Source organism: Hippopotamus amphibius, chromosome 1 (genome assembly GCF_030028045.1).
Source record: "Hippopotamus amphibius kiboko isolate mHipAmp2 chromosome 1, mHipAmp2.hap2, whole genome shotgun sequence".
NCBI classification, from domain to species: Eukaryota; Metazoa; Chordata; class Mammalia; order Artiodactyla; family Hippopotamidae; genus Hippopotamus; species Hippopotamus amphibius.
In genome coordinates this window covers 92854936-92880834 of record NC_080186.1, presented here as the reverse complement: position 1 = coordinate 92880834, position 25899 = coordinate 92854936, and the positions used below count along the sequence as shown (strand labels likewise).

Genomic DNA, 25899 nt, shown 5'->3' with positions numbered 1-25899 from the left:
ATATTGAGTTAAATATTGCCTCATTAATATTCAAGCACTTTTTAAACAACTACTGATTATGAGGCTAATGCACTTGAGATTCCGACTAAGGTCTGTAGTTGGGCCCAGGTTTCTGCATATTTAACAAGTAATCATACTATTCTGGTCCAAGTGATCTTAGGTTACAAGCTTGGAAATGAAAGGCAAAAGGAGAAAAAAAAATCCTTTATGCTCCACCTAATCATTCCTCTTCCTGCCCCCGCTCCCCCTTTCCCCTACACACACACCTCTTGGCAACCATTGATCTTTTAATTGTCTATTTGTCTATTCTTTCACCAGTACCATATTGTCTTGATTATTTTAATTTTATAGTAAGTCTTGAAGACAGGTAGTATGTGTCCTCCAGCTTTGTTCTTTTCCTTCAATATTGTGCTGGCTATTCTGGGTCTTTTGCCTCTCCATATAAACTTTAGAGTCAGTTTGTCCGCACCCATAAAATAACTTGCTGGGATTTTATTGGGATTTCACTGTATCTATAAATGAGTTAGGAAGTACTGACATCTTGATAATATTGAGTCTTCCTATCCATGAACATGGAATATATCTCCATTTATTTAGTTCTTTTTTGATTTCATTCATCAGAGTTTTGTAGTGTCAGGCACAGAATTTTACCACTCTAATTTCTTCAGGTAAGTAAGGAACTGGACTTGAAGAACTTTTTGTTCTTTTTTCTGAAATTTCAGATACCAGCTCCATACTTCCTCACTATCTTCATGTGTTGTCTCTTCCAGTCAACCCCTTGTTTGGGCCATGCCATTATCTTTTTCTCATATTTTTTCCTGCTACTTCCTATAATTTCTGTCATCACACTTAGGGTTTGGCTTCATGAACATGATAGGGGAAAAAATCCTGTGCTGAACTGTATCCAAGGTAGAATTTTACAGTACCAAAATTTAACAGAAACATTAACACATTTTGTTCCAAGATTCCAGAAACCACTCCCAAATTGGTAGGAAGACTGGCTGCAAAATTTCTCTTTGTTTCAATCTTCTTATCAATATTTGCAACAACTGCAAATGGTGAAGCAAAGGCAAAACAAGGATATTCTCCAGGAATTATAAACTGTGTATGTTCTGAAACTGCATTTTCACTGAACTCAGACTCTATACATCTTTGTTCAAGTTCCTTAAAAGCTATTTTTCTTGTTTCTCACAGCTAACTAGTTCAATGTGTTTCCCCTCTTCTAACTCATCATAGCTTACTCTATCCATGAAAAATTGAAAAATTTTCAATGTGATGATATTACTGTAAATTTCAAAAGGAAAATCAGAATTAATATTTTTCAGTGTATGTTCTTCTGATTTTCATTATATGGTTTTAAGATACTTAGTTAATAATCTTCTTCCTTGTCCCTTGTACTCCAGTTCTGGCATCTGATTCCTAACCTTTTCACCTTCTCCATTTTAAAGAGTTCTAATAACCTAATGAGTATCATTAGTTCCACCAGAACTAGAGTTATACCTTCCCCCTCACCCACTGTTGCCCTATTTTATTTCTTCATCATGAATAATGTTTTAATTTGGGTTTCCCAGAAGCAGAGCCTGAGAGGATCAGTGTGAAAGAGATTAATTTGAAAGTGTTCCCAGGGGAAACTCATAGGAGAATGGGGAAGTGGGACTGGAAAGGAGGAAATCCAAGTAAGGGCACCCCACTAATCTATATTTATGAATATTATTTTCACTCAATGATACAGGAGAAATTTGGAGATGGTGTATGTTATAGCTCAGACTTTTCTTTATTAGTGTACAAGAGACCTGAAATATTTATATCTCTTCATCTTTCAGTTATTAGTTAAATGCTACCTTTGGGGAAACGTTAATTCCCAGGCATTTCCAACTCTTTCTGCATGCAGGCAAATGGGTATGTGAAGTCCAACAACAAAGAGTGGCAAGCACTGCTGTTGGGAGTGAAAGCACACTGGGATTCAGGCAAAGACTTCTTTAACCTGCCTTGTACCTCTCTTAGGATTCCATGTTATAAAGCTCCACCTATCTGTTTGAAACCTTATGGTATAACATGGTCTATCTCTCTAGCAAAAGCTGCTTACACAAACCACCACCTGTGGCATGCTGCTATACATTCTAGACATAATGCTCTGTCTTTAGATTTGAATTATCTAGTGTAGTATGTATTAAAAATCCACTGATGGCAGATCTAATCTATTCCTCATACTAAACAATTAGCTTTCAAAGTCCAATCATATGGTCAAATATTACACTCTATGCCCAGAATAGTATGTAACATCAAAATATAATAATCATAATTATAATGTATTAAGTTAAAATAATATAGTACTCTATGTTCATGGAAAGTACTAAATACCTGGCTTTCCTAAGGGAGAAAATAGTGTAAAATCTAATATGCTTTTGATTTCTACTTTACATATGTTTATTCAAGACCAATTTTAATCCTTACTTTTAGGGCAAATTTAAATTATATATATTTAAATATAAACATATGTAACCCTACATATATTCTTATATTAATATATATATACACATTCCTATAATATGTCCCCATATTGTTGTTATTATTCTAATATTAACATGTATACTTATATATTATATATACATATATTATCAAATAGCCATATATACATATATATATATCTCACCCTACATATATTCTTCAAGTTAACCACTTACTTAACTCTGATCTGAAAAGTGGTAATATTGTGGATCTAATGATACAGATGGATGAAATTTTCATATACTGAGGTACGGGGAAGTCGTTCTGGCTTATACATGATTTAACTTAAACTTTAGGCTAACCAAAGCAGCCTCTTTGTGGTCTATTAAACATGCATTATACATCTGCTTTAACCATTAAAGAAAACAAAGCATTTAAAAATCAGAATGGAGTACTGTGGTTCAGGCATTCAAAATGGAGCTAGGTGGCCACTGTGGATGTGATTTCAAATACTTTCCTGTATTGCTAAGAATCTGAATTTTCTGAACTGTATCAGACTCAAGGATATCACCAGCTGTTCTTAAAACAATATATGCTAGCAGCTACAGGATCCTTACTTCTTGCCAGCTCCAAACCTAATTCTTGACAATTTATGTAATTTTGTGGGTTTTGCCTTTACAAGCCTCCTTCATTTTGTAGTCCAGTGTAATACAATTCAAGTGCATCTTGAATCTGTGTCTCCCAGGCTAGAGTCCTCAGTTTGACTCAGAAAAACTCTTTTGTATTCCTATTATAGGTTGATTTATTATTTCCATTGACAGTGCTAACTACAAGACATACATATATGTTAATGTGAAAATATGTATTTTTATTTTAAGGTAAATGTGTGATGCCCAAAAAAAATTCTTGCTTTAAAACATCATACTGATTAATTGGAGACAAAAAAATAAACTATGTTTTTAAAATAGATAATTTCTTCTGCCTTTTTTTTAGATATCTGTAATCATTTTGTGACTGTTGTGAGGCACATAATTTTTTGAAAATTCTCCTGTAAGAAGCAGTTTGTTTTCCTGAGAAACTAGATTTCCTATATAAACAGTATTAAATAAAATTTTGTATAAAAGATGCAATGTGATTTATAATAATAAATATATATTTGGTCTCCATCCCTGTTAATAGAATTTGCCATTAACTCTTCAGTTCTAATCTTTGATTTATACTCCAGTATACAGATAGGATATCCTAGAGTATTTCCTCAAATTTTGTAAAACAAAATATTTTTAAACTCTTCAAAAATGAGTGGGACTTTAATTTCTTATGAATTAAATAGCTTTCCCACTATACACAGAATTTTTAGGTGCCAGTTGATATGTGAGTCACCCTACATGTATTCTTCAATTTAATCAACGATTTCTTGAAGGTGTAGTAACAGAGTGGATTTATTTTAGTACTAATTGCAATAATTCAAACAACTTACACTGCCCCCCAAGGCAGACCAAGCATCCATTCATACTCCAATCATTTGTATACAAAGGTGGAATTAGGTAATTCATTATTTTGATGGCCCTATATCCCACTCTGCCCTGCAGACTTCTGATTTTGCTTGTTAATATTATCTTTCTTTCAATGTCAACTGTGGTCCTTTTTGAATGCCAAATCATATAGAAATTGTGTATTTCCCCAAAGCTGGTATGTGTATTTTAGGAAATAATTTTAAGTTTTAGTATGAAGGATATTGTAGTTAAAAGAAATCAATAAATGTGCCGGAGGAAAGATGCTTCTATAGAAAAATATGCTGAAGATATAGAAAATAATTGATGGGCCAAAGTCATAAAACAGCTAAAAAGAAATAGAATTCAGGAAAAAAAAATTGAAAGCAATAAAATTTCTGAGATGGGAGGAAAAAAGTAAAAATTGGTATTTAATAGATAATCATGGGGTCACAAGTCATTAAGTTGAAGATTCTCCTACACGTGACTGTAGGAGATATCAGTTTTTTAAAGTAATTTATCTAAAGGTACAGTAGGATACTTAAAAGCAATTAAGTTTTTTTATAGCAAACTTGGGTAACAGGATATGTAGTTAACTCAAGACAAAAATAAAGATATTAAGGATCCATTTGAAATTCAATACTACATATATTTGTAGCTGCAACAATGTGCACAATTTTGTGATTTCTTGCAGTCATACTTGCCAGCTTTGTAGGTATGGGTAAGCTAAATGTTTACCTTTGAAGACACAAAAGGACAGAAGATGGAAGACCTTGAGAAAGCTCACAAGAGAGTAACAAATTACTCCATCAATTCATGGTTAGGTTAGAAAAACTGGGAAAACAGGAGGGAGAGTACTTACAAACCAGAAGAAAGTGGAAGCATAGTAAGATGTGGTTAGGATGAGAGCAGAGAGTGGTTGAAGTTGAAACAAGAGAGGTGGTGGAGAAGACAGACAGGAAATTATCGTCACAGAGGAGTTATTAAGGCTGTGATATCAAGCGATCCCTATATAAGACAATGCCCAGTTGTGGCCTTTGCACTTGTTTTAATAATTGGTGGTTGAAATCTGTGGCCTTTAATAATCCTTATAATTCTGATATTATTTTAGAATTGTATTCTCTGCAGGGGATAAAGTGGTATTTGAGGGACAAAGTTATGTGATAAATTTTGTTTGTAGACCTGGGAAAACTTGTACTGTTTCCAGGCTGCCACTTTCTTGGAGAATTCTTTTCCTTAAGCTATAAAAGAAAACACCTGTGTTTGTATTGTTCCCTATGACAAGAGGGTTGGCTCAGATATCATCCAACCCAAGAGTTCCTACTCTTTCTGTTGTGGTTGGACTGACGATGTCTAATTGGGCAATTATTTTTTTCTGAAAAGGGGCCACACATCTAAACTAAAAACTAAAACCACCTGAGGGCGAGGTCAGGACAAACTGACCTTCATATTACATTTAGTCATTTTCCACCTGCTGGCTCGCTCGTTTGCCCGAGCACGCGAACGCTCTCTCTCTCTCTCTCTCTGTGTCTCACTCTCTGTCTCTCTCTCACATCACTTTTATATCCATTCATATCCAAGGTCCTTCTCATTTCTAAAGATTTCCCAATTTCTCCTCCTTCCTCTGATTGCATTTTTCTTTGAATTTTTTGTATTTTCCACCACTCATTTTGCTTCTTAACTGTGTATTTTCTGAAGAGCTATTGTTTCTTTTTCTCGGTGTGCTTTATTATTCCTGGAGATAAAGGACTCCTACTTATTTGTGTAGCACCTATCAGAGAAGATTATTAATAAATGCTTTTAGAATTGAATTGATTTATCAAGAGGATTCTTTAGTAAGTTGGGGGATGGGAGATGTACAAGGGAGTAAGGCTGCATCTTTAGAGAGTAACTTGGTCACCATCCGTTCATCATCTCCTGTGTTATTCTAGCAGTTTTATAGATTATTTATCTGCATTGATGTTCTGTGAAGACAATAGGGAGGAATTCATTATGCTTTCAAGGCAGCACATAGTACTAGATGTGGTTACAGGTCACCAATTTTTCCATTATTCTTGGGAGCTCTTAATTGCACACACTATTAGTATTGTTTCTTTTCAGGCAATAGAAAAATGAGTCTTCATAAATGCTAAGCATATCAGTCCATAAATGTGCAAATTGTATATGCTGCTTAATGTAGTGTTGCTGATGTAGCCCAACTGGGTTTATGAAATGCATATCCCTTACTCACTAACAAGGCCAGAGGAATCCATGAGCTTGTGTTTCTAATGCCTGCTACTGCCCTTACTGTATGAATAGGGTCACGGCCTTGATGAGGTTTCTTTCTTCAAAACAAAAACCTGGTTTTCCAACATATAAATGTTAAAAGGAGACATTTTACCTAGTTTTACGAAAATTTTTACTGAATTTAAAACTTCTGTAGTTTTTTATTAGAAAGTTAATAGTAATTTGAAAAAAGAATTGAAATCTGTTCATATGCATTCATGAGCAGCTAGTTTATAATTAGTGATAATTCCTATTCATCTGAGTCTCTTATGCATGTTCACCAAATAACAACTTAATTGTAAAATCCACCAGGAATGCTGTTAATATTAAACAGCCAAGATAACAGTGTTTCAAGAAAGATGTTTTTACTCACATTATAATTATCACCAATTTCACTAAATATATAGTTATGTGCATTTCTAATAACATTGTTATTTTCCTAAGAAATTAAGGGCAAGAGAATATAAAGTCATAGTAAATATTTTAAACATAATTTCTAAAATCTAAGTTCTGTATGAAACAAGCCTACACTAGATTTATCCATGCACCTGATACTCCATAAAAATGTGCTGCCATGCTGACTGACCACAAGCACTTGGGATAAATCTTAAGAATGTCTGGAAGCAGCTGGTCATAAAATATAGATAAATTATTGAAATGTCTGAAGGTTAAACTCATTTTCCAATAAAATGGAAAGGGTTCATATGAAAAATAAGTGATAAAGTCATTTCTTTGCTTTTCAAGAACTATGGAAATTCAATGAAAAAATTGGAGAGGTATATCAAGTGAAAAAAAGAGAATGCTCCTTTGATTTCTAAAAAAGGAATTTCTTCTTTAGAACACACTCCTTTTTATTTGGGAGAAAAGAGATTTGTCTGCTTTTAGTTATAAAATATGCCCTCTGCTATTCCTCCACTTTCAACCTTATGCACAGGAACTGCTAGAAAGTATTATTGTGATGAAAGTAATTTTTTTCCCCCTCAGAAACAAACTCATTGAATCCATGCCTTGTTTATTAATGAAGGGTCAGCTTCTTTATGGATATAAATTTACTTCATGAGTAGGGAAAAAGAGACGTTTTGATGTTCACATAATAATATAGTATAACATTCACAGTACCTAGTGAAATGATTTGAATGACAGAGCTATATGCAATTTTGTTGAATTTACAGCAAGTTTAGGCCTAAATCATAATTGATAGTAAACATGATGTGGCACTGCAAATAGGTATGGATGTTTCCACATTTTTATATATTTTATTTTAGTTTGAAATTTCACATAAAGGAATTTTGTTTTTTTTGAAAATAATTTTTTATTGGTTATCTATTTTATATGTTAGTGTATATATGTCAGCCCCAATCTCCCAAACATTTTTATCTACTTTAAACAAATGTAAGAATGTAATGAATTATTTCTACTCTGCACTGATTGCTATGGAAAAAATTTAGAAGTCAGATATTTGATATTCAGGGGAAATTTTGAATGAAACTAAATATTTAAGAGTAAGCTATTCCTTGGAATGTACCAATTGTCGTTTCAACCAAATGGATTTTTTTCTGGTCTATAGTCATTTCTCTAGGAATTTAGAATTGTGACTAAGGAATTTAATTTTTAATATGTGCTTGCCTTTTTAAAAGTTAATTAATTAATTAATGTATTTATTGGCTATGTTGGGTCTTCATTGTTGCACACAGGCTTTCTCTAGTTGTGGCAAGCAGGGGCTACTCTTCATTGTGGTGCACAGGCTTCAGTAGTTGTGACACACAGGCTCAATAGTTGTGGCACACAGGCTTAGTTGCTCCGTGACATGTGGTATCTTCCTAGGGCAGGGATCAAACCCGTGTCCCCTACATTGGCAGGCGGATTCTTAACCACTGCACCACCTAGGAAGTCCCATGCTTGCCTTTTAAAGAGAGAAGATGTAAAAGCCTGTACTGTCATCATGTGCATTTAGAAGCAGAAAAGCCAGTGCACAGAGTCAGAGAAGAATGAAGCAGATGCTGAGAGGGGAGCAGAAGTGAAAGATGGCAAGAGTTGTCCCTCCTTTGGTTTCATGTACTCTCTCTGCATTCCCATAATAAACTTGATTATCTTTGGCTTAAACTAGTTTCAATAGGTTTCTTGAACTTGCAAACAGTCTTCTTTAATAAATGGAGTTTCTAACTAAAATTAATAATGGTGATTTAGAATTTTATTTCATTGGAATAGAGTTATTTAGAGGATTCAAGCACCAGAGGAAACTGTAGTCCAATCTCCTTTATCCCATTGACCAATCAACAAAGGCAAGTCTAATTGGTTAATCCTATGGAGAACAAAAACAATAAATAGTTCCACTTATGTTCCCCAAAGTAGAACATTCTTTTGGCCTAGGTATTCTCCCTCAACGTATATTGTAGGGATGCCTCTTTTTGGACCAAGATTTGGATAAATATGGTCCACAAGTTTAATTTCTTTTTTACAGAGAAAGCAAAAAGATTTGATTTATTCTCAGAATATTATTTGAACAAGTAAAATAAGAACTACAACCTGCCAAACCAGTTAATGAAAGACTATTTACTATCATGGCTTTTCCCTAATCCTTTTCCCTGAAAATTTTCAATAGTCCATGTCACAAAAGTTATTATATCAGAAGCAATAGTTTATTCATGCAGTTAGTTATGCTAAAGCTAAAAAATCTGTTGCTTTAATTTGTTCAACGAGAGAATAATCAAGGATACTAAATACTCAATATTAGCGCCACTAGAGTGTTGTGACATTGATATTTCCCTTTTTATTTTCAATACACTTTTAGTTCATAAATGGATATCATTTTCTTTCCTTATCTCTAAAAGCAGAGTTTTTAAGAAACTCTTAATTGGACAGCCATTAAAAAAATAGAAATACAATACAATTAGCTTCTGTACTGTATAGATTAAACAAAGTCGTTAAAGGAAATCTGTTAATTCAAACTAAAGTTGGAAGAAAAAATAAGCAAAGAAAGAAAACAACTCACAGGATGATATTACTAATAATTACATATATATGTATATATTCGTATATGTATGCATGTGTATGTGTATAAAATAACCACAACAAATCCAGTTAATAATAAAACCTAATGCTAAGTACTTCACACAAACTAGTCATGATTCTAAAGGCTTTACATATATTAAATATTTTACTTCTCCAAGCAAACCCATCATATAAATACTATAATTATTCTTATCTCACAAAAAGGAAGCCATAACCTAGATAATTTAATTAAATTTGTCCAAGGTCACAAAACTGAATCCAGAAAACATTTTGTTCATATCCATTCTATTGTCTTATTAAAAATACAGACAATAGGCTAGATAAAAACAATAGCCATTGATGGTCACTTAGGTTATTTCCATATCTTGGCTATTGTGAATAATACTGCAATAAACATGGGAGTGTGGTATATTTATTCAATGGAATACTATTTAGCCATGAGAACAAAAGGAAATTCTGCCATTTATAACAACATAGATGGACCTTGAGGACATTATGCTGACATAAGTCAGAGAAGGACAAATACTATATAATATCTCTTATATGTGATATCTAAAAATCCTCACATTATAAAAGCAAAGAGTAAAATGGTGGTTACCAGGAGTTGGGGCCTGGGAGAATGGGAGAGATGTTGTTTAAGGGTACATACTTGCAACAAGTAGATAAAGAAGTCCTAGACACTTTAAATAAACAGTACAGTGATTATAGACAAGCAACCTGTATTATCAACATTTAACTTTCTAAGAGATTAGGTTTTAATTCTTCCGAAGACAAGAAAAAAAATGACAATTATATGAAGCAATATAGGCATTAGGTAATGCTACTATGGCACTCATACTGCAATATGTGTATCAAATCAATGTACATCTTAAACTTACAGTGCTATATGTCAAATATAACTCAATTAAAACAGACAAATAAGCACCAAGGTGCTATTTAAAAGATACATATAAAACAAAATTACCTAGACTATATCAAAATAAGAGATGGAAGAAAATACGCTTAGTGAATACTAATAGAAATATGCTTCAGCAGATTTAACAGACTCTAGTAGCTTTTAGTACCAAATGGATTAAAACTTACATTTAATCCTTTGCATGGCTTGCCTCTTCTTTTAACACCATTTTATTCCACATTCCCCATTGCTCACTCTAGTTTAGCCAGGTAGCCTTTTCCATTACTAAAACTTTCCTTTAAACCTACATTCCCCAGACCTTTGTGGTTACTTCCTGGAACAATCTTTGCCAGTAGCTGACATGATTTAATCTATCAAACACTCTCAGGATTCTATTCCAAAGCATTTCCTCAAAGCGGCTTGCCATCACAGGCTATCTCTTTACCTAACTTTATTTTTCCTTATAACAGATGTCACTACCCAATATTACAAAGTAACCTGTTTTAATTTTCATTGTCTGTTTACCCCAGTAAAAGGTAAGTTAATGTAAACTAATCCTCCTTTTTAAAAATAATATTTGCATAAACATAGAAATAAGAAGAAATGTTTAAAAGAGCAAAAAGAACAATACACTAGGATTGTAGTAAGATTACTACCAGATGCATTTTTAAACAATGCTAATAAATAAAAGAAGAAATTGGCAAATCCACAATCACAGTGGGAGATTTTCAGGCATCTGTCTCAGAGACTGATAAAGCAGTTGAAAGTGAATAAAGTAATAGAATAGTAGTACAAAAAATTAAATAAAATGATTTGTTAGATAAAGCCTTGCAATTTTAATGAGGCAATACAAGTGAACAAAAAAGTTTTAGATTTTGATTTCATGTATGTGTATGAATACACTGATACAGATTGATCCTATACCTGAAAAGTAGAGGATGCATCTTCTCTCTCTTGTGCTTGTGTAAATAGGTCACAAAGGATTTTCAAACAAAAAAAATCCTAAAATCGGTTATTTTACGCAGATTTCACCCTCAGAGTATGATTCAATAAAGTTATTAACTAATACTTAAACAGTATCCCAATCTCTGTCTCGATACACTTAGAAATTAAGAACACACATTTTGTATGTCCTGTAATTCACAAATATGTACCTCATTATTTTTGTGGAGTTTAATCAAATTTTTGTTTAATCAAATTTCTACTTGTATTTATGCCACATGTGGTACGTAGCTTCTTGCACAATGGAAGTGTCATTTTTAACCAACATTGGTTGTTGTTCCATTTAAGTGCTTTTCATACTAATTATAGTATTTATTCTGGACACAAGTCACAATTACAGATTAAAAGCCCAATATATGAATAAATGACACAATAATAAAAGATCTGATTTATTTTGAAGGAAAAAAGATAGCAGGGAAGATCAAATTGCAGCATATCACCTTGAAGTAATACAGTTCTTGTGAAATCTCTTAAGTGTGTTTATTTTCACACCTCTCAGGAAACTGTGCAGAATAGAAAGAAGTGCAGAAGGAACAAAAATGACAGCTATATTTAATAGGAAACTCTCTGCTAGTGATGCCCTCTTAACACAAGAAGATGGATGTGGCACTGAGGTCTAACTTTATTATTTTCTAATCAATATTTTCAGTTAGTAAAGTGGAATTGAGGAATAAAAAAATAACTCCCAGGTCGCAACTATTTCTCATCTTAGTCTCTCTTGCCCTGTTAATTGGACATCAAAATAATATACTCTTTTTTCTTCTAATTTTCTTATAAATGTTTACCAATACCATGCATTATGATGTTTTGATCAATAATTGAAAAATAATCTAAACAACATAATATTGAATGGAATGTTATTCTGAAATCAATACCTGATATAGATGAACGCTGTAAAATAAGCAGTTTTCTCTTAGGGTGGAGCCTAGCAACCACTGTTTTAGCTTTCAGTAAAAAAGAAAACCAATTAGGGGTGATTTGTGATTATTTAACCAGTTACTGAAGTCTTTGCCAAAGGGGTTTCTCCACTGTTCTTAAGTCAATGAAAGTTTAGGACTCCTATGGAAACACACACACACACACACACACACACACACACACACACACACACTTTTCAGACTTTTTCAGTCTGTGAAGCAATCAAGATCTATCATGGATCCCTGATTAGGGCCCTTGTTAGATGTGGTCTCATGTCAATAATGTGTGCCTCTGTTATCTTAATAATTGCCTCAAAAACAATAAACAGTCATTGCTAGTTTTACCACTAATTCCTAACAAGACCATTCAAATGATCATGTCTAACATAAAAAGAATGTTAATTTGTGAACTTGAGTGGGAGGGTTTCAAATTGTGGAACGCAAATTGCATTTTACAATAAGAGAGCATAGTCAAAGGAACTACAAAAATGATGGTAATAAAAAAATTAGATGAATTGGAAAGCTTGAATTTAACAATTGAATCCAGTCACCCTATTGTATCTTTTGTCTACAACATAAAATCTCATGTGTAAAACACGTTTGGAAAAGGTTTACTGGTAAAAATCAAAGATATTGAAAAGGGAAATCTCAGTTTGGGGAAACAATCACTGGTTTATTGGTAGCTTTTTTTTCAAAGACTTAAGTGAAGAATTAAGAGTTTAACCAATTTAGTGTGTGTGTGTATGTGTATGTGTAGTAGCAGTAGTATTTTCTAGTATATATAAATGTATTTTTATCCATTTGCTTATTTTTAGGAATTCACCATATTGTCTATAAAATGATCCTTTTGAACTCAAAATAATGTAAAATATATTTACATACAATGAGTTATTTTAGGACATACATATTCTGTTTCGAAATTAATGGTGGTGGAAAATAATAGGCAGGGTTCCAAGTTTAAAGTTACCGTGTATTTTGTATATCCTCTATTATCGGAGTTCGTTTTAACTGATACAACAAAATTTATTATTACTATAATAATAATTTCATGACCCTTAATTGAAATTTAAGGATTTACATATTTAGTCTTTGGGTACTGATATCAGGACTCATTTTCTATAAAATTAACTATCACGCAATACTTCCACCTCTCTGTTTTTGATAGTTGAAATATCAATTACTTCTGAATTTCCTGATTGCCTCTAGAGTGAGTGTTTTAGTTTTTACTTTTTAGGTTTTTAAAAGAACCTCATTAAGAATTACTTCTGATGGATAAAAATTATGATTTTGAAAAAAATAAAGAGTAAAAATGGAAACTATTAATGAGCTTTCAATTGCTAAAATAATTAAATGCAATAAAATGTTTATTATTCTACATAATACCCAGATAACACAGGAAGATTTAGTGAAATCCAACCCAACAGCAATAAAGTATGACTGAACAAAGCAGGTTGTTATTCTGAAAGTGAAAATGTTTATTCCCTTGGTAAAAAAGGATGGCATTTATAATTTTTCAGTCTCAAATGACAATATCAGATTCAGCATACTAATTAAGGCAAATTAAATCAGCTATGACTTTAATGGCAGTGAATTTAATGGCAGCAAGCAGCATGCTTGTTTTCTTATCATTATTAACTATAATAATACTATTATGAAAGTAGTGTACACCAGGGGACAAAGAGTGGAAAGTAAAAATTCATGAACCTCAATCAACACAAAGATTGTCAAAGATCTGTAGTATTTTCTTTCCTAAATTTTCTATGCGGACACAAAGCATGGATAATTGTATTTTATAAATGATTGAAATGATTGCTATCTTCCTGCTTAATCTGGATATTAAGTAAAAATGTAAAAAATATTTTACATATAATTCTGAAATCAGATGTTTTTAATTAACAAAATATCTTGGAAGGTTATTCTACATCTTTACTTATAGCCCACTTTACATTTACTTTTATACCCTCAACACATTGCATTGTTACTGTGTAACACATATATTGATATTTTTTGGTTTGAGAAAAAATTGCAGAAATGATTCATATTCATTTATCTCTACACATTTGTTTTTGATTAGAAAAAGTATAAATTCCTAGTTTTTGATGAGAAAAAATATAAATTTCTAGTTAAAGGATATATATACGTTCATGTGTTCACTGCTGCCTATGGTTCATTACTCCCAGTAATAGTAGTAGTGTGCTTCTTCCTCCATACACTGAGTAATAGAAAGATTCTTAACATTCCAGTCTGACAAATACAAATGGTAATATCATTTATGTTTTTCAAAATGGATAACTATTAATGATGTTAACCATTTTTATTGGTCAATGTATTTTTAAATTTATTCACGCATGTCTTGGTAAGCCTGTTTTAAATATTTGAACTTTATAGCAGAAATATGAGAGAAGATAATTTAAGCTTTTTGAATATTTTATGATTAAAAATAATTTAGAAAATGCAAAAGTCATGAAAGAAAAAATCATTGTCCATAATTCCAAAAATCAGATATAACCCTCATTAAAATACGATATATTTTGCATGTCATTTCTTCCCTACACACACCCCAACATTCTTCTTTTGTCCACACATTTCCACACCCACAGCCTCACATGTAACAGATACAATAGATTTCATAACTCAGAGACACCCTTACATTATGCTTTTTTTAACCTTCTGGTATTATAATTCTTTAAAACCTTATTTTTAATAAATACATATTACATCCTATGGCCACATGATAGTTTATTTTTTATTGTTGGATTTTATCTGGTTTCCAATTATTTACCATAGTAAACAACACAGTTGTAAACATATTTGATCAAATCCATAAAAAATACATTGGCCTCTGACTTCCTAGGTGGTGCAGTGGTTAAGAATCCACCTGCCAATGCAGGGGACATGGGTTGGAGCCCTGCTCTGGGAAGATTCCACATGCTGTGGAGCAACTAAGCCTGTGCGCCTCAACTATTGAGCCTGTGCTCTAGAGCCCGTGAACCACAACTATTGAGCCCATGTGCCGCAACTATTGAAACCCACGAGCCTAGAGCCCGTGCTCCACAACAAGAGAAACCACTACAATGAGGAGCCTGCGCACCACAATGAAGAGTAGCCCCCGCTCGCAGCAACTAGAGAAAGCCCGTGTGCAGCAAAGAAGACCCAACGCAGCCAATAAATAAATAAAATAAATAAATTTATAAAAAAAAAATACATCGGCCTCCACATCTAGTTTTTTTTGTTGTTGTCATTGTTAACTACTGTTAAGATGCTAGTCTTATTCTGCAATATTTTGATAAGTTGCCTTGCAGGTATCATAGAGTAAGCTTATTTTTAGATAACTGTGGGCCTCTCCTGCATAAGTGGGATGTCTGATATAGAAACTGAATATAGGAAGAAAATCAGTCTGGTTTTAGAATGGAGGGAGAATACATTTTTGTGGAATGACTCTTTTGAATCTTTACTTCAAAAAAATACAATCTTACTTGAGGGAAAGGAAGACCTTACTTACTGGAGGTAAGAGGAAAGAAAATTTTCAAATTACTTGCCAATAAATATTGAACAATCTTAGTTTTTTACCTGTAGTGTATTAGCCCATTTCTTTTTACCTCTTCAATATCGTATAATATGCATGTGTTTTACTTAATCTCTGTCAAATTTAGAGTTGAAATTTTATAATGGTTACACTTACATAGTTTTGATTGCTTAAAATTATGAACAATATTTCCATGTTTATCAATTATTTATAGTTATTTGTTGGATTGCCTGTTCTTGTTCTTTCTCCACTTTTTCTTTTTATTTTACATATACTCATTATACAGAGGATAACTTTTAAAAATTGATTTAAATGCAACTTATCAAAAATACTTGCTATTGAACTCATTTATACTTTACATGTCACTATTTTAATTTTTTAAATATAAAATATGTAGCTTTTAAAATTTGAGGTAATAGGTTTCTAATTATAATATAATACATATTTACTGATGAAATTTGAAAAAAAACAGAGAAATGTAATTTAGTGAAAAGAATAAGGTATGGATATTACACAGCACCATCTACCCTAAAAATGTGGTAATTTATTCTAAAGATATTTCATGTATAAATGTATATTTATATTTATAAAATATACATTTTACTTTAAATTATATTAAATACATTGTATTTTATACCATATAAAGCTTTATTTCTTATTTTTTGTTTACAATTACCTTATCACTATATATTATATCTTATTTTTTAGATAGTTTTGAAAATGTGATTTCTAATATTCTATATGTATAGATAGATAATGCTTTATTTTAATATATTTACAATTTTGGATATTAGGCTTATTTGTCATTTATGCAATCATAAATAAAGGCAGTGCTGAATATTCTTGTTTACAATTATTTGAGGGCATGTATGCTAAGATTATTTCCATGGGATGAATTCTTAGAAGAGTTAGTAGACCTAAGAATATGAAGATTTCTGAAATTTATAAATACTGTCATATTTATCTTTAACTTTGTAAAGTGTTTCTCAACACCTTTTCCAAGAGTGTGTGTGTAAGGGGATGACTGTGTAAGTGTGCAACTAAAATAAGAATCTTATTATAATTACTTTATTGATTTTTAGAAGGCTAAATTAAAAGAATATATATATTCACCATTTGTATTACTTCTTTTTAAAATGTCTGTTCATGTATTTGTATATTTAATTAAGCTATTATTTATATTACTGATCTGTAAGAACTATTTATATATTAAGTCTATATTTATACTTATATCAGATAATATACAAGATATAATTTCACACTATAATACACACTCATCTTATTTCCAAAATCCTTGCTCATAAGGATTAACACTGACTGGATGGCTGCTTCTGTCTCTGACATAAATGATCACTTAGTCAACCTTACTAAATTAATTTCTGTTATAAAAGATATCAGTGTGGACAAGTTGAATGAGTGAGCTTCAGGGAATTATTTATTATAGAGAGGAAACTGAAAAGGCATTTTTACCTACTTCTCATTGAATGGTACCATGAAAATAACGGAGAATAAGGTTGAAATAACTGTTACTTTTTGTGCTTTTTGCAAATATTAATAATCATTATTCAGCTCCCTAAAAAGAAAAATGCAATTTGGACCATTTTCTTACTAATCTCTAGGATTTCATAAATGAAATTGAAAGTAACTGTGTAAACTAAAACTAAATTGAGAAAATAAGTACTACTGATAATAACTTTTAAATGCTTTCTAAATTCCTAAGATTGTTGATTCAAATTTAGAATTTACTCTATGTAATTATTCACTGAACAGAAAAAAGAATCTGTTCTCTTCACTGAATATGGAAAATATTGGAAAATAAGAGAATAGTATGTTGCTACAATGGCTCCATTGATGTTTGGGTTCATTTTCCATTATAGATTTCTATAAATTATTATCTGAGGTTGAGGAGGTAATAACATAAGGAGGTAAATTAACAGAAATATAAATGGAAAGTCAAAAGTATTAGCCAGGCTTTCAGATATGCAATGTGCCTTTCAGTCCTGGGATCAATGAAATGCATATTCAGAAGGCAATGCCAAGCACCCTTTGTAAAATGATACATGATGCATTCTTTGACAGCTTTCTATTAGTTCTCTATCAATTAATCAGTTTATTAATCACCTAATGAAGTCAGTATCAGCTATAATTTTCAGTATTTATGAGGTCCTCATCTACAATTAGCACTTTTAAGAGCCCATTCCAAGGTGAGTAGAATATATAGATTCTACCCAGTCTTCACACCTTCTCTTAGTCAGGTGACAGCTATGGCACCCTAGGAAGCCCACTCAGGCTTTTGTGCTTGGGTTTGTGTTCTGTCTCATCCAATTACCAGAAGGATAAGCAATGTTTCAGAGTTTCTGTATCTGTAAATTCAACTAACAGTCTGCCCATATATCTATTGTATAGACAAAATACGATCATGTATATAATTAATGTAATGTGAAAAATTGACATTGTTGTTATTAAAAATAATCAATACAAACAGAGAGATACATATAGAAAGGAGGATAATTAAGCCAGAGAGCAAGGAATGTTTATTTTCAATGAGGAGATATAATTGTGATATCCATTCTTCAAGCTACTTGTAAGGTACAATACAATAAGTAGGATGCTCAAAGAGTAGGTTTATCAAGGCTTTGGGGAAGTTAACAGAACCAGGTTCAGCAAATCCTACCTTTGGGATGGAAAAAAAGTGTTTGGAAGGCAACAGTTTGGTGACAAATGGAATTGCTAAAAAAGGACTTGCTGTAATCACTGAAGATGCTGGTATTTCCTGAAAGGACAGGAGGCAAATTAGCATCACTCCCTTGCAACTGTACATTGGAGGTTACTGGGAATATTTCAAAAAATAAATGATTACAGTAAACTGTCAATGATAATAAAAGAAAATTAAAAAGGAAAGGAAATGTGACCAAAATAGCCACAAGTTAAAATTTGAAATTTGTTAAATGTATAACTTCCATTAGAGGACTGGGACGGGGAGGGTGGGGGGCAGTCGAGGGAGGGAGGGAATATGGGGATATGTGTATAAAAACAGATGACTGAACCTGGTGTACACCCCAAAAATAATAAATAAATAAATAAAATTAAAAAAACTTATTATTTTCAGTAAGTCAAGCACAATAACAAAATTAAATAATTAAATCAGTAAAGCTTCTCAAAATGTTTACAGTGTAGTATGTAATAATGAAGAGAAAAAAACAATATAAAGTAAGCTTTAGGAAAAAAGTCAACTTGTTTGCATTATTAATAGACTTTTTATGTTGAGTTTTAATTTAAAAAGTTATCTCACATAAAGATGTAAATTTCTATTTTATTTTAAAAAAGTCCAAAAGTTACTTGATTTTTGAAAAATTAATGAAAAGAATAGGTATGTTTTGCCACATAGAGTCTATTGCAAATAAAGGATTCAAAAAAAAAAAAAAGGCAAAGAAATATAACTTCTAGAATATGTCTTCTGAGATCATTGATAAAATGGCCACTGTCACCCCAGGCCATTTTGAAAGGTTGTATTCATACGATCAAGGGAAAGGACTGGGGGAAACAATGCCACATTTTTTTTTTCCTTTCTCACAGTTAAAAAAAAAAGGAAATATGTCTGATTGTAACCTTTGTATTGCCTTTTTGTGAGCTTTAGAGATTTATATAAAATAAAATAACGCATATGAAACTGGCTCTTTGTTTTAAAGTCAAATCATATTTACTTTGTTGAATTTGTTGATACTTTAGTCATTTGAGCCACAGATCCTGCGTGCAAAATCAGGTGCACCACAGGAATTTTACTTCCAAGTCGCTCTATTTTAATCCTACTTGAATGATATATAATAGGAGCTGCATTTACTGGTCTGCAAATTTATAATCACAAGTACCAAATACAATATTTGAATGCTTAGAATTACTTTGAAATACTTAGAAATACATTTTCTTATGAAAGAACAATCCTATTACATTGCTAATAAAGAAATGCGCGCACGCACACACACACACACAGAGTCTTATATACCAGTGTATAAAGTTAAAGGTATTTGGTGGTTATAATATTTATAATATCTTTTCTTGTTATGACATTCTTAGAACAAAAACAACAGAATGCAGCATGAAGTTTAACTCAGCAGCTCTAAAATTGCACGTGACTGTAGACACATACACACAAACTTAAAAAATAAACACATCAACCAAAACCTAACAGTTTTACAGTGAATCATTTCATGAAATCATTAAATGGCTCTCCTTCATTTGTAGTTTTCATGATAATTATTGAGGTAAACTATGCTATGCCTGTTTTTGATTTAAAGAGTCACAATTCTAAAGCAATGGGACAAAAAGATGCTAGATTCTTAATTACAGGTAATGTTCTAAAATACTTGTTATAAATCTATTTGCATATAAATCCAAAGTAACAACATGCAAATGAATCTGTTTTCAAATAACTGCTATCTCCATTTTGTGTGCATGGGAATGGGGTTTGGAGGAGGGGGACAGTGGCTTTGCTTTATCAGTAGCTTTGTTCATACTATTGATACAAAAGATTAAATGTTGATATTTCATAATTAGAGATGCTTCTCTTTTTAAGGAAAACCTCATGTTTTTGAAAACCATTTGCAAGATGAGTTAGAGCTGCATATGTAGACAATATAATAGATTACTATCATGTTTTATTCCACGTTATTTTTTCCTTTTAATAAGATAAAAAATGAGAAGATATCCTCTATTCATTTGCTTTTACCATCCTCTGGGCAGATTATTTAAAAAAAAGAGAGAAATGGGGCAATGTATTGAGAAGGGTGACTGGTGTATCTTCTGAGTTGTCACACTGTCTGGAAACTTAGTTTCTATAAGATATATAAATATTGTACCTTAAAAATATATAAAATGTAATAATTGGTAGAATAACATTCATTGTGCCTGTTTGAGTCATTTTGCCCACTCTTCGCAGAAGGTTGTGCTGGGGGGGCTACTAATACCTTTAACAATTAAAAATAAAACATTCTTCTCAGCAGAAGTATCACAAATGTGGGGGATCCTTTCAGTTTATTTCATCTTTAAGGCAAATTAACACAGGTCTTATTGATCAAGATCACGGTATGCAGGAAAAAAAGAAATTTCTTTTCCCTGATCAAATTCCTTCATCACATTGTCCAGATTTTGAGCATGAAAGACAAAGGTCCAGAAAGTCTGGCTTATATTCATGTATTTTTCAAAACCTTAATTTTTAAAAATTAATTAATTATTCAAAAGCATTTGCTGAGTGGCTTCTCTATGCTAGGCACTGGGCTAGGAACAGGGAACTGAGAAGTGAACCCAAGCTAACCTAATGAACTAGATTCTCATGCAAATTAGAATACAATGTGCTATGATTCTAATACAGGTTCCTACAAGTTGCAATGGAATGTATGTGGGGAAGAAGCATTATTTATCTTAGAGGATTTTGGGGGTGATAGTCAAAGGATTTATAAATGCGGCCTCAAATCTTGCCTAATATGCAGTTGTTACTTGTCAATCGGTTTAACTAAAAGTTGAAGCATATTTTACTATCCCTTCTCTGCTGGTGAAAATTATACAGAGGCTAGAAGTAGAAACTGAGAATTAAGATGAGAGTACTATTGTGTGAAAACTGGAAAACTTCCAGTAAACTTAATAATAAGGATGTGCTCATCAATGTCAAAAACTACAGAGATGTTAGATCAATACTTTAATAGCTAAAGCAAATGACTAGACTTTACAAGCACACATTCTGTAGAATGGAGGCACCACTGAGAATACCAAGGTTAAGAAGCGCAGGTTGTGAGAGTTCAATTTCAGGCCTGTTCCCTTTCTGACTTCTGTTAAAATCTGTAAGCAATTTATTTTGAGGTAAAAATATTTTTAAGTATTGTTTGTAGAAATGTGTTGCTGCTGTGCCATTGAAATTGAATTTAAACAGTAAAAACCTAACCCATATTATTTTGAGGGAAAATAATATTTTATGGGAAATTATCATATAATGGAACTAAAAACACTCTTGAAAATAATCAGAGGTTAAAGATTTCATATAAACCATACCTATTGCATCTTTATACTGTTATCGTTGGGTTAAGAAACCTTTCTATTTGAACTGTGTTCAAGCATGAGAGACACTAACTGGAAAGAGGTTACCTAGTTCTTAAGAATGTATGTAGAAAGTTTTATAGATTTGGATAGCAAAATGATATTTTAATGGATACATTTTTTGTGTGTGTATACAGTGAAGAATGAAGATCAAGTATAGTGTCCTAATATGAATGAAATTAGGGAATTTGAAGGGTAAATAAAAGACTTTTAACAAATTAAGATGTATAGATTGGATGATGACAGGAATACAAAATATGCTGTCAACCCAAATTATTTGTAACACATGAGTATTTATAGAGGATGTTTTTTATTTTCTCTGTGTAGTTAGGCAACTTTCAGTGCCCTTTACAAAGGTCAGCAACTCCCAGGAAGATGGATTATATATAGGTAGAACAATCTGGCATCCGTTATGTTAAATTCCTGCTAACTAATAAGATTATCTCTGCCCTTTTGCTCCATTTCCAAATAGTTTTAGAGATCTCATTTTTAGAGAAGTATTTGGTATAGTTTATATGCAAAGAGTATCCCCCTTTCCTATTATTTGATAATAAGTTAAGATATTTTATAAGAAATATTAGTTAGAAAAAAACCCTTTTGGAAATGAAGAAAGCACTAGAGTATAAAGGGTGTTTCTCAATTTATAACTGAGCTCCATTACATTTTAGTTGGAAAAGCGCAAGTATGATACCTATACTAACCTTTTGCTACATTTTAAATTACTACAAAGTAATCATTCCCTTTACAAGCAAAATAAATAAAGTACTTTATCAGTAATGTCTGGTTTCCCTAGGTGCTCACCCACTAGGTGAGACCCGCCATGGGCTACTGACCATGTTACTATCTTTTCTGAGTTTTTAAGGTGCTTTGCTTATGGAATACAGAACAGTGCACCACTTGCAAAAGTAGCCTGCTTATTGAATGAGAAGTAAAGTGATGACTATTTTCTCTTCATACAAAGGCTTGCATTAAATAAAATCATCATGAAAAATTTAGTTAGTAGACAAACAAAACTGGTACAATCTCATTTCACTTGTGTATGCAGACTTAGAGTGGACAGAACATTTATTTGGGGATACAGATTGATATCTGAATGAACGTGAGTAGAAAGATATCTCTTACAGAAAGCAAGATAAATGATGATGTGCATAAAATGCATAAAATGCGAAATAGCAAAGACTATGCTTAATTTATTCCAAGTAATCTTTTCAAAGAATTTAAAAATATAGAGAGATAATTTATCCATTAAGAATATTACATTTCCTAGTAGTAACTAGTTGCTTGCAAGCAATCTCTTGGAAACAAACAAAAACTTAATTGTATTATTTATTAACCATTTAAGATAATGGTGAAATTGATAATGGATGTATTACCTTAAATAAGAATTATTCTGAATTCTAATTTCTTGGTTATATATTTTAAAAATTGTCAAAGGCAAATTCTGTTTACTGCCCCACGTCTTCCTCTTACAGTTCTTTAGTAAAATCATATTTTAAAACTCTAATTTCTAATCATACTTTTGGAGTAAAGATTAACAATGACTTGGTTTTTATGCCTCTGATTTCTTCATATGGAGAGTAGCACAACACAATTATTATGGTGTTATAATTTTAAACAGACACCCTTTTATCATCAAAGTAATACACTCAAGGGCAAAATAAGTAAATAAAATGCACAGAAAATCTCACTACCCAGAGACTGGAATTGTTAATATCTTACTGTATGTAACTCAATATAGACATTTTTATATACCTAAGGTGAAAATCAAATCATTCAGTAAATTTCTGTAATATCTTTTTCCCTCCTGCATTTTTATAGTATTTTGATATGTTCTACGTGTCATCATGTATTTAATTAACATTCTTAATGTTGGAAATTAATCAACATTCTTTTTTTTTAATTTTTTTTATTTTTTATTTTTCTTTTGAGGTGCTCCTATATTGGGTGCATATATATTTATAATTGTTCTCTCTTCTTCTTGGATGGATCCCTTGATCTTTATGTAATGTCCTTTCTTGTCTCTTATAACAGTTTTTATTTTAAAGTCTATTTTATCTGATATGACTATTGCTACTCCAGCTTTTTTTGATTTTTATTTGCATGGAATATCTTTTTCCATCCCCTCACTTTCAGTCTCTATGTGTGCCTAGGTCTGAAGCGGGTCTCTTGTAGACAGCATATATATGGGTCTTGTTTTTGCATCCATTCAGCCAGTCTGTGTCTTTTGGTTGGGGCATTTAGTCCATTTACATTCAAGGTAATTATCGACATGTATGTTCCTATTCCCATTTTCTTAATTGTTTTGTTTTTGTGTTTGTAGGTCCTTTTCTTCTCTTATGTTTCCCGCTTAGAGAAGTTCCTTTAGCATTTGTTGTAGGGCTGGTTTGGTGGTGCTGAATTCTCTTAGCTGTTGCTTGCCTGTAAAGCTTTTGATTTCTCTGTTGAATCTGAATGAGATCCTCGCTGGGTAGCGTATTCTTGGTTGTAGGTTCTTCCCTTTCATCACTTTAAATATATCATGCCACTCCCTTCTGGCTTGCAGAGTTTCTGCTGAGAAATCAGCTGTTACCCTGATGGGAGTTCCCTTTTATGTTATTTGTCGTTTTCCCCTTGTTTTTTTTAATAATATTTCTGTGTCTTTAATTTTTGTCAGTTTGACTACTATATGTCTTGGCGTGTTTCTCCTTGGATTTATCCTGTCTGGGACTCTCTGCACTTCCTGGACTTGGGTAGCTATTTCCTTTCCCATGTTAGGGAAGTTTTCAACTATAATCCCTTCCAATATTTTCACAGGTCTTTTCTCTCTCTCTTCTCCTTCTGGGACTCCTATAATGTGAATGTTGGTGTGTTTAACATTGTCCCAGAGGTATCTTAGGCTGTCTTCAGTTCTTTTCATTCTTTTTTCTTTATTCTTTTCTGCATCAGTGATTATCACCATTCTGTCTTCCAGGTCACTTATTCGCCCTTCTGCCTCAGTTAATCTGCTATTGGTTCCTTCTAGTGTATTTTTCATTTCAGTTATTGTGTTGCATATCTCTGTTTGTTTGTTCTTTAATTCTTCTAGGTCTTTGGTAAACTTTTCGATCTTTGCATCCAGTCTTTTTTCAAAGTCCTGGATCATCTTCACCATCATTATTCTGAATTTTTTTTCTGTAAGGGTGCCTATCTCCTCTTCATTTAGTTGTTTTTCTGGGGCTTTATCCTGTCCCTTCATCTGGTACAAAGTCCTCTGCTTTTTCATTTTCTCTATCTTTCTGTGGCTGTGGTTTTCAGTTCCACAAGACAAAATACTGCTGATACTGCTTGATACTGCTGCCTGCCCTCTTGTGCAGGAAGCTATCTAGGAGCCTCCTGTGTGCTTCCTGATGGGAGGGATTGATGGTGGGTAGGGCTGGGTGGGCGGAGCTCAGTAAAGCTCAATCAACATTCTTAATGTTGGAAATTATAGTAACTTCTAAATCTGGATTTTTATAAAAAGTTGTGTGAGATGCACTGTTGTAGCTACATCTTTCCTTTAACCCTCTAAAAAGACTTTGGGAGAATGCACAAATCACCTTCAGAAAATTTGTGCCAAGTAGTTTGTGCGAGTGAATTTTTTAAGCAGTTCAGGTAAGTGGCTACTTTCTTGCATGCATTAATTACCCAATTGAACATGATTTTGTTTTAATTTGCTTTTCTGATTTTAAAAAGTGTATAATTTAAATACCCTTTTGCAAGACAAAAAATGGTGGTGAAGTAGAGGGACGTGGAATGCATCCCTCTCCACAGAAGTATTGGGAATGCACCAAAAGACACAATAAATCCCACAGAGAACTAACTGAACACCAGCAGACAACCTCGAACACCAGAAAGGACCGCAAGGATCCAGACATAACTGGTAGGGAGGCATCTACGATGGCTCAAAGAGGGTGAAGCGTCTGAGATGTGGCAAACGGGAGGGCTTGAGAAACACACGGAGGGTCCACACTGCAGCTCAGTGTTCCCGGACTAAGACGTCGATCTGCGGCTGAACAGAGGGTCCAGGAGCAGGAGCGTGGGAACCGGAGAGCTGGTTTGGGATGAGAAAAATTGTTGCCAGTAAGGTGACGGACCAAGAGGACAGGAAGTAAGAGGTCCACGGCGAGGAGTGCCTGGCCCTGAGAGCTGCCCGGCCATGATGGCAGCTGGATGCTGCAGTCTCACAGGCAGGGGGGAGGAGCCATGGGCATAGCCTCTCTCTCTCTTTCGGCACCTGCAGCAAGCAGTAGAGAGACCCCT

The 25899-nt window shown here is 32.7% G+C and overlaps 1 pseudogene; it reads right to left on the bottom strand.

Moving 5' to 3' along the window:
* Nucleotides 1-633: 633 nt before the first annotated feature.
* Nucleotides 634-25899, bottom strand: part of LOC130831162 (ubiquitin-like modifier-activating enzyme 5) — a 178459-nt pseudogene continuing 153193 nt past the window's right edge.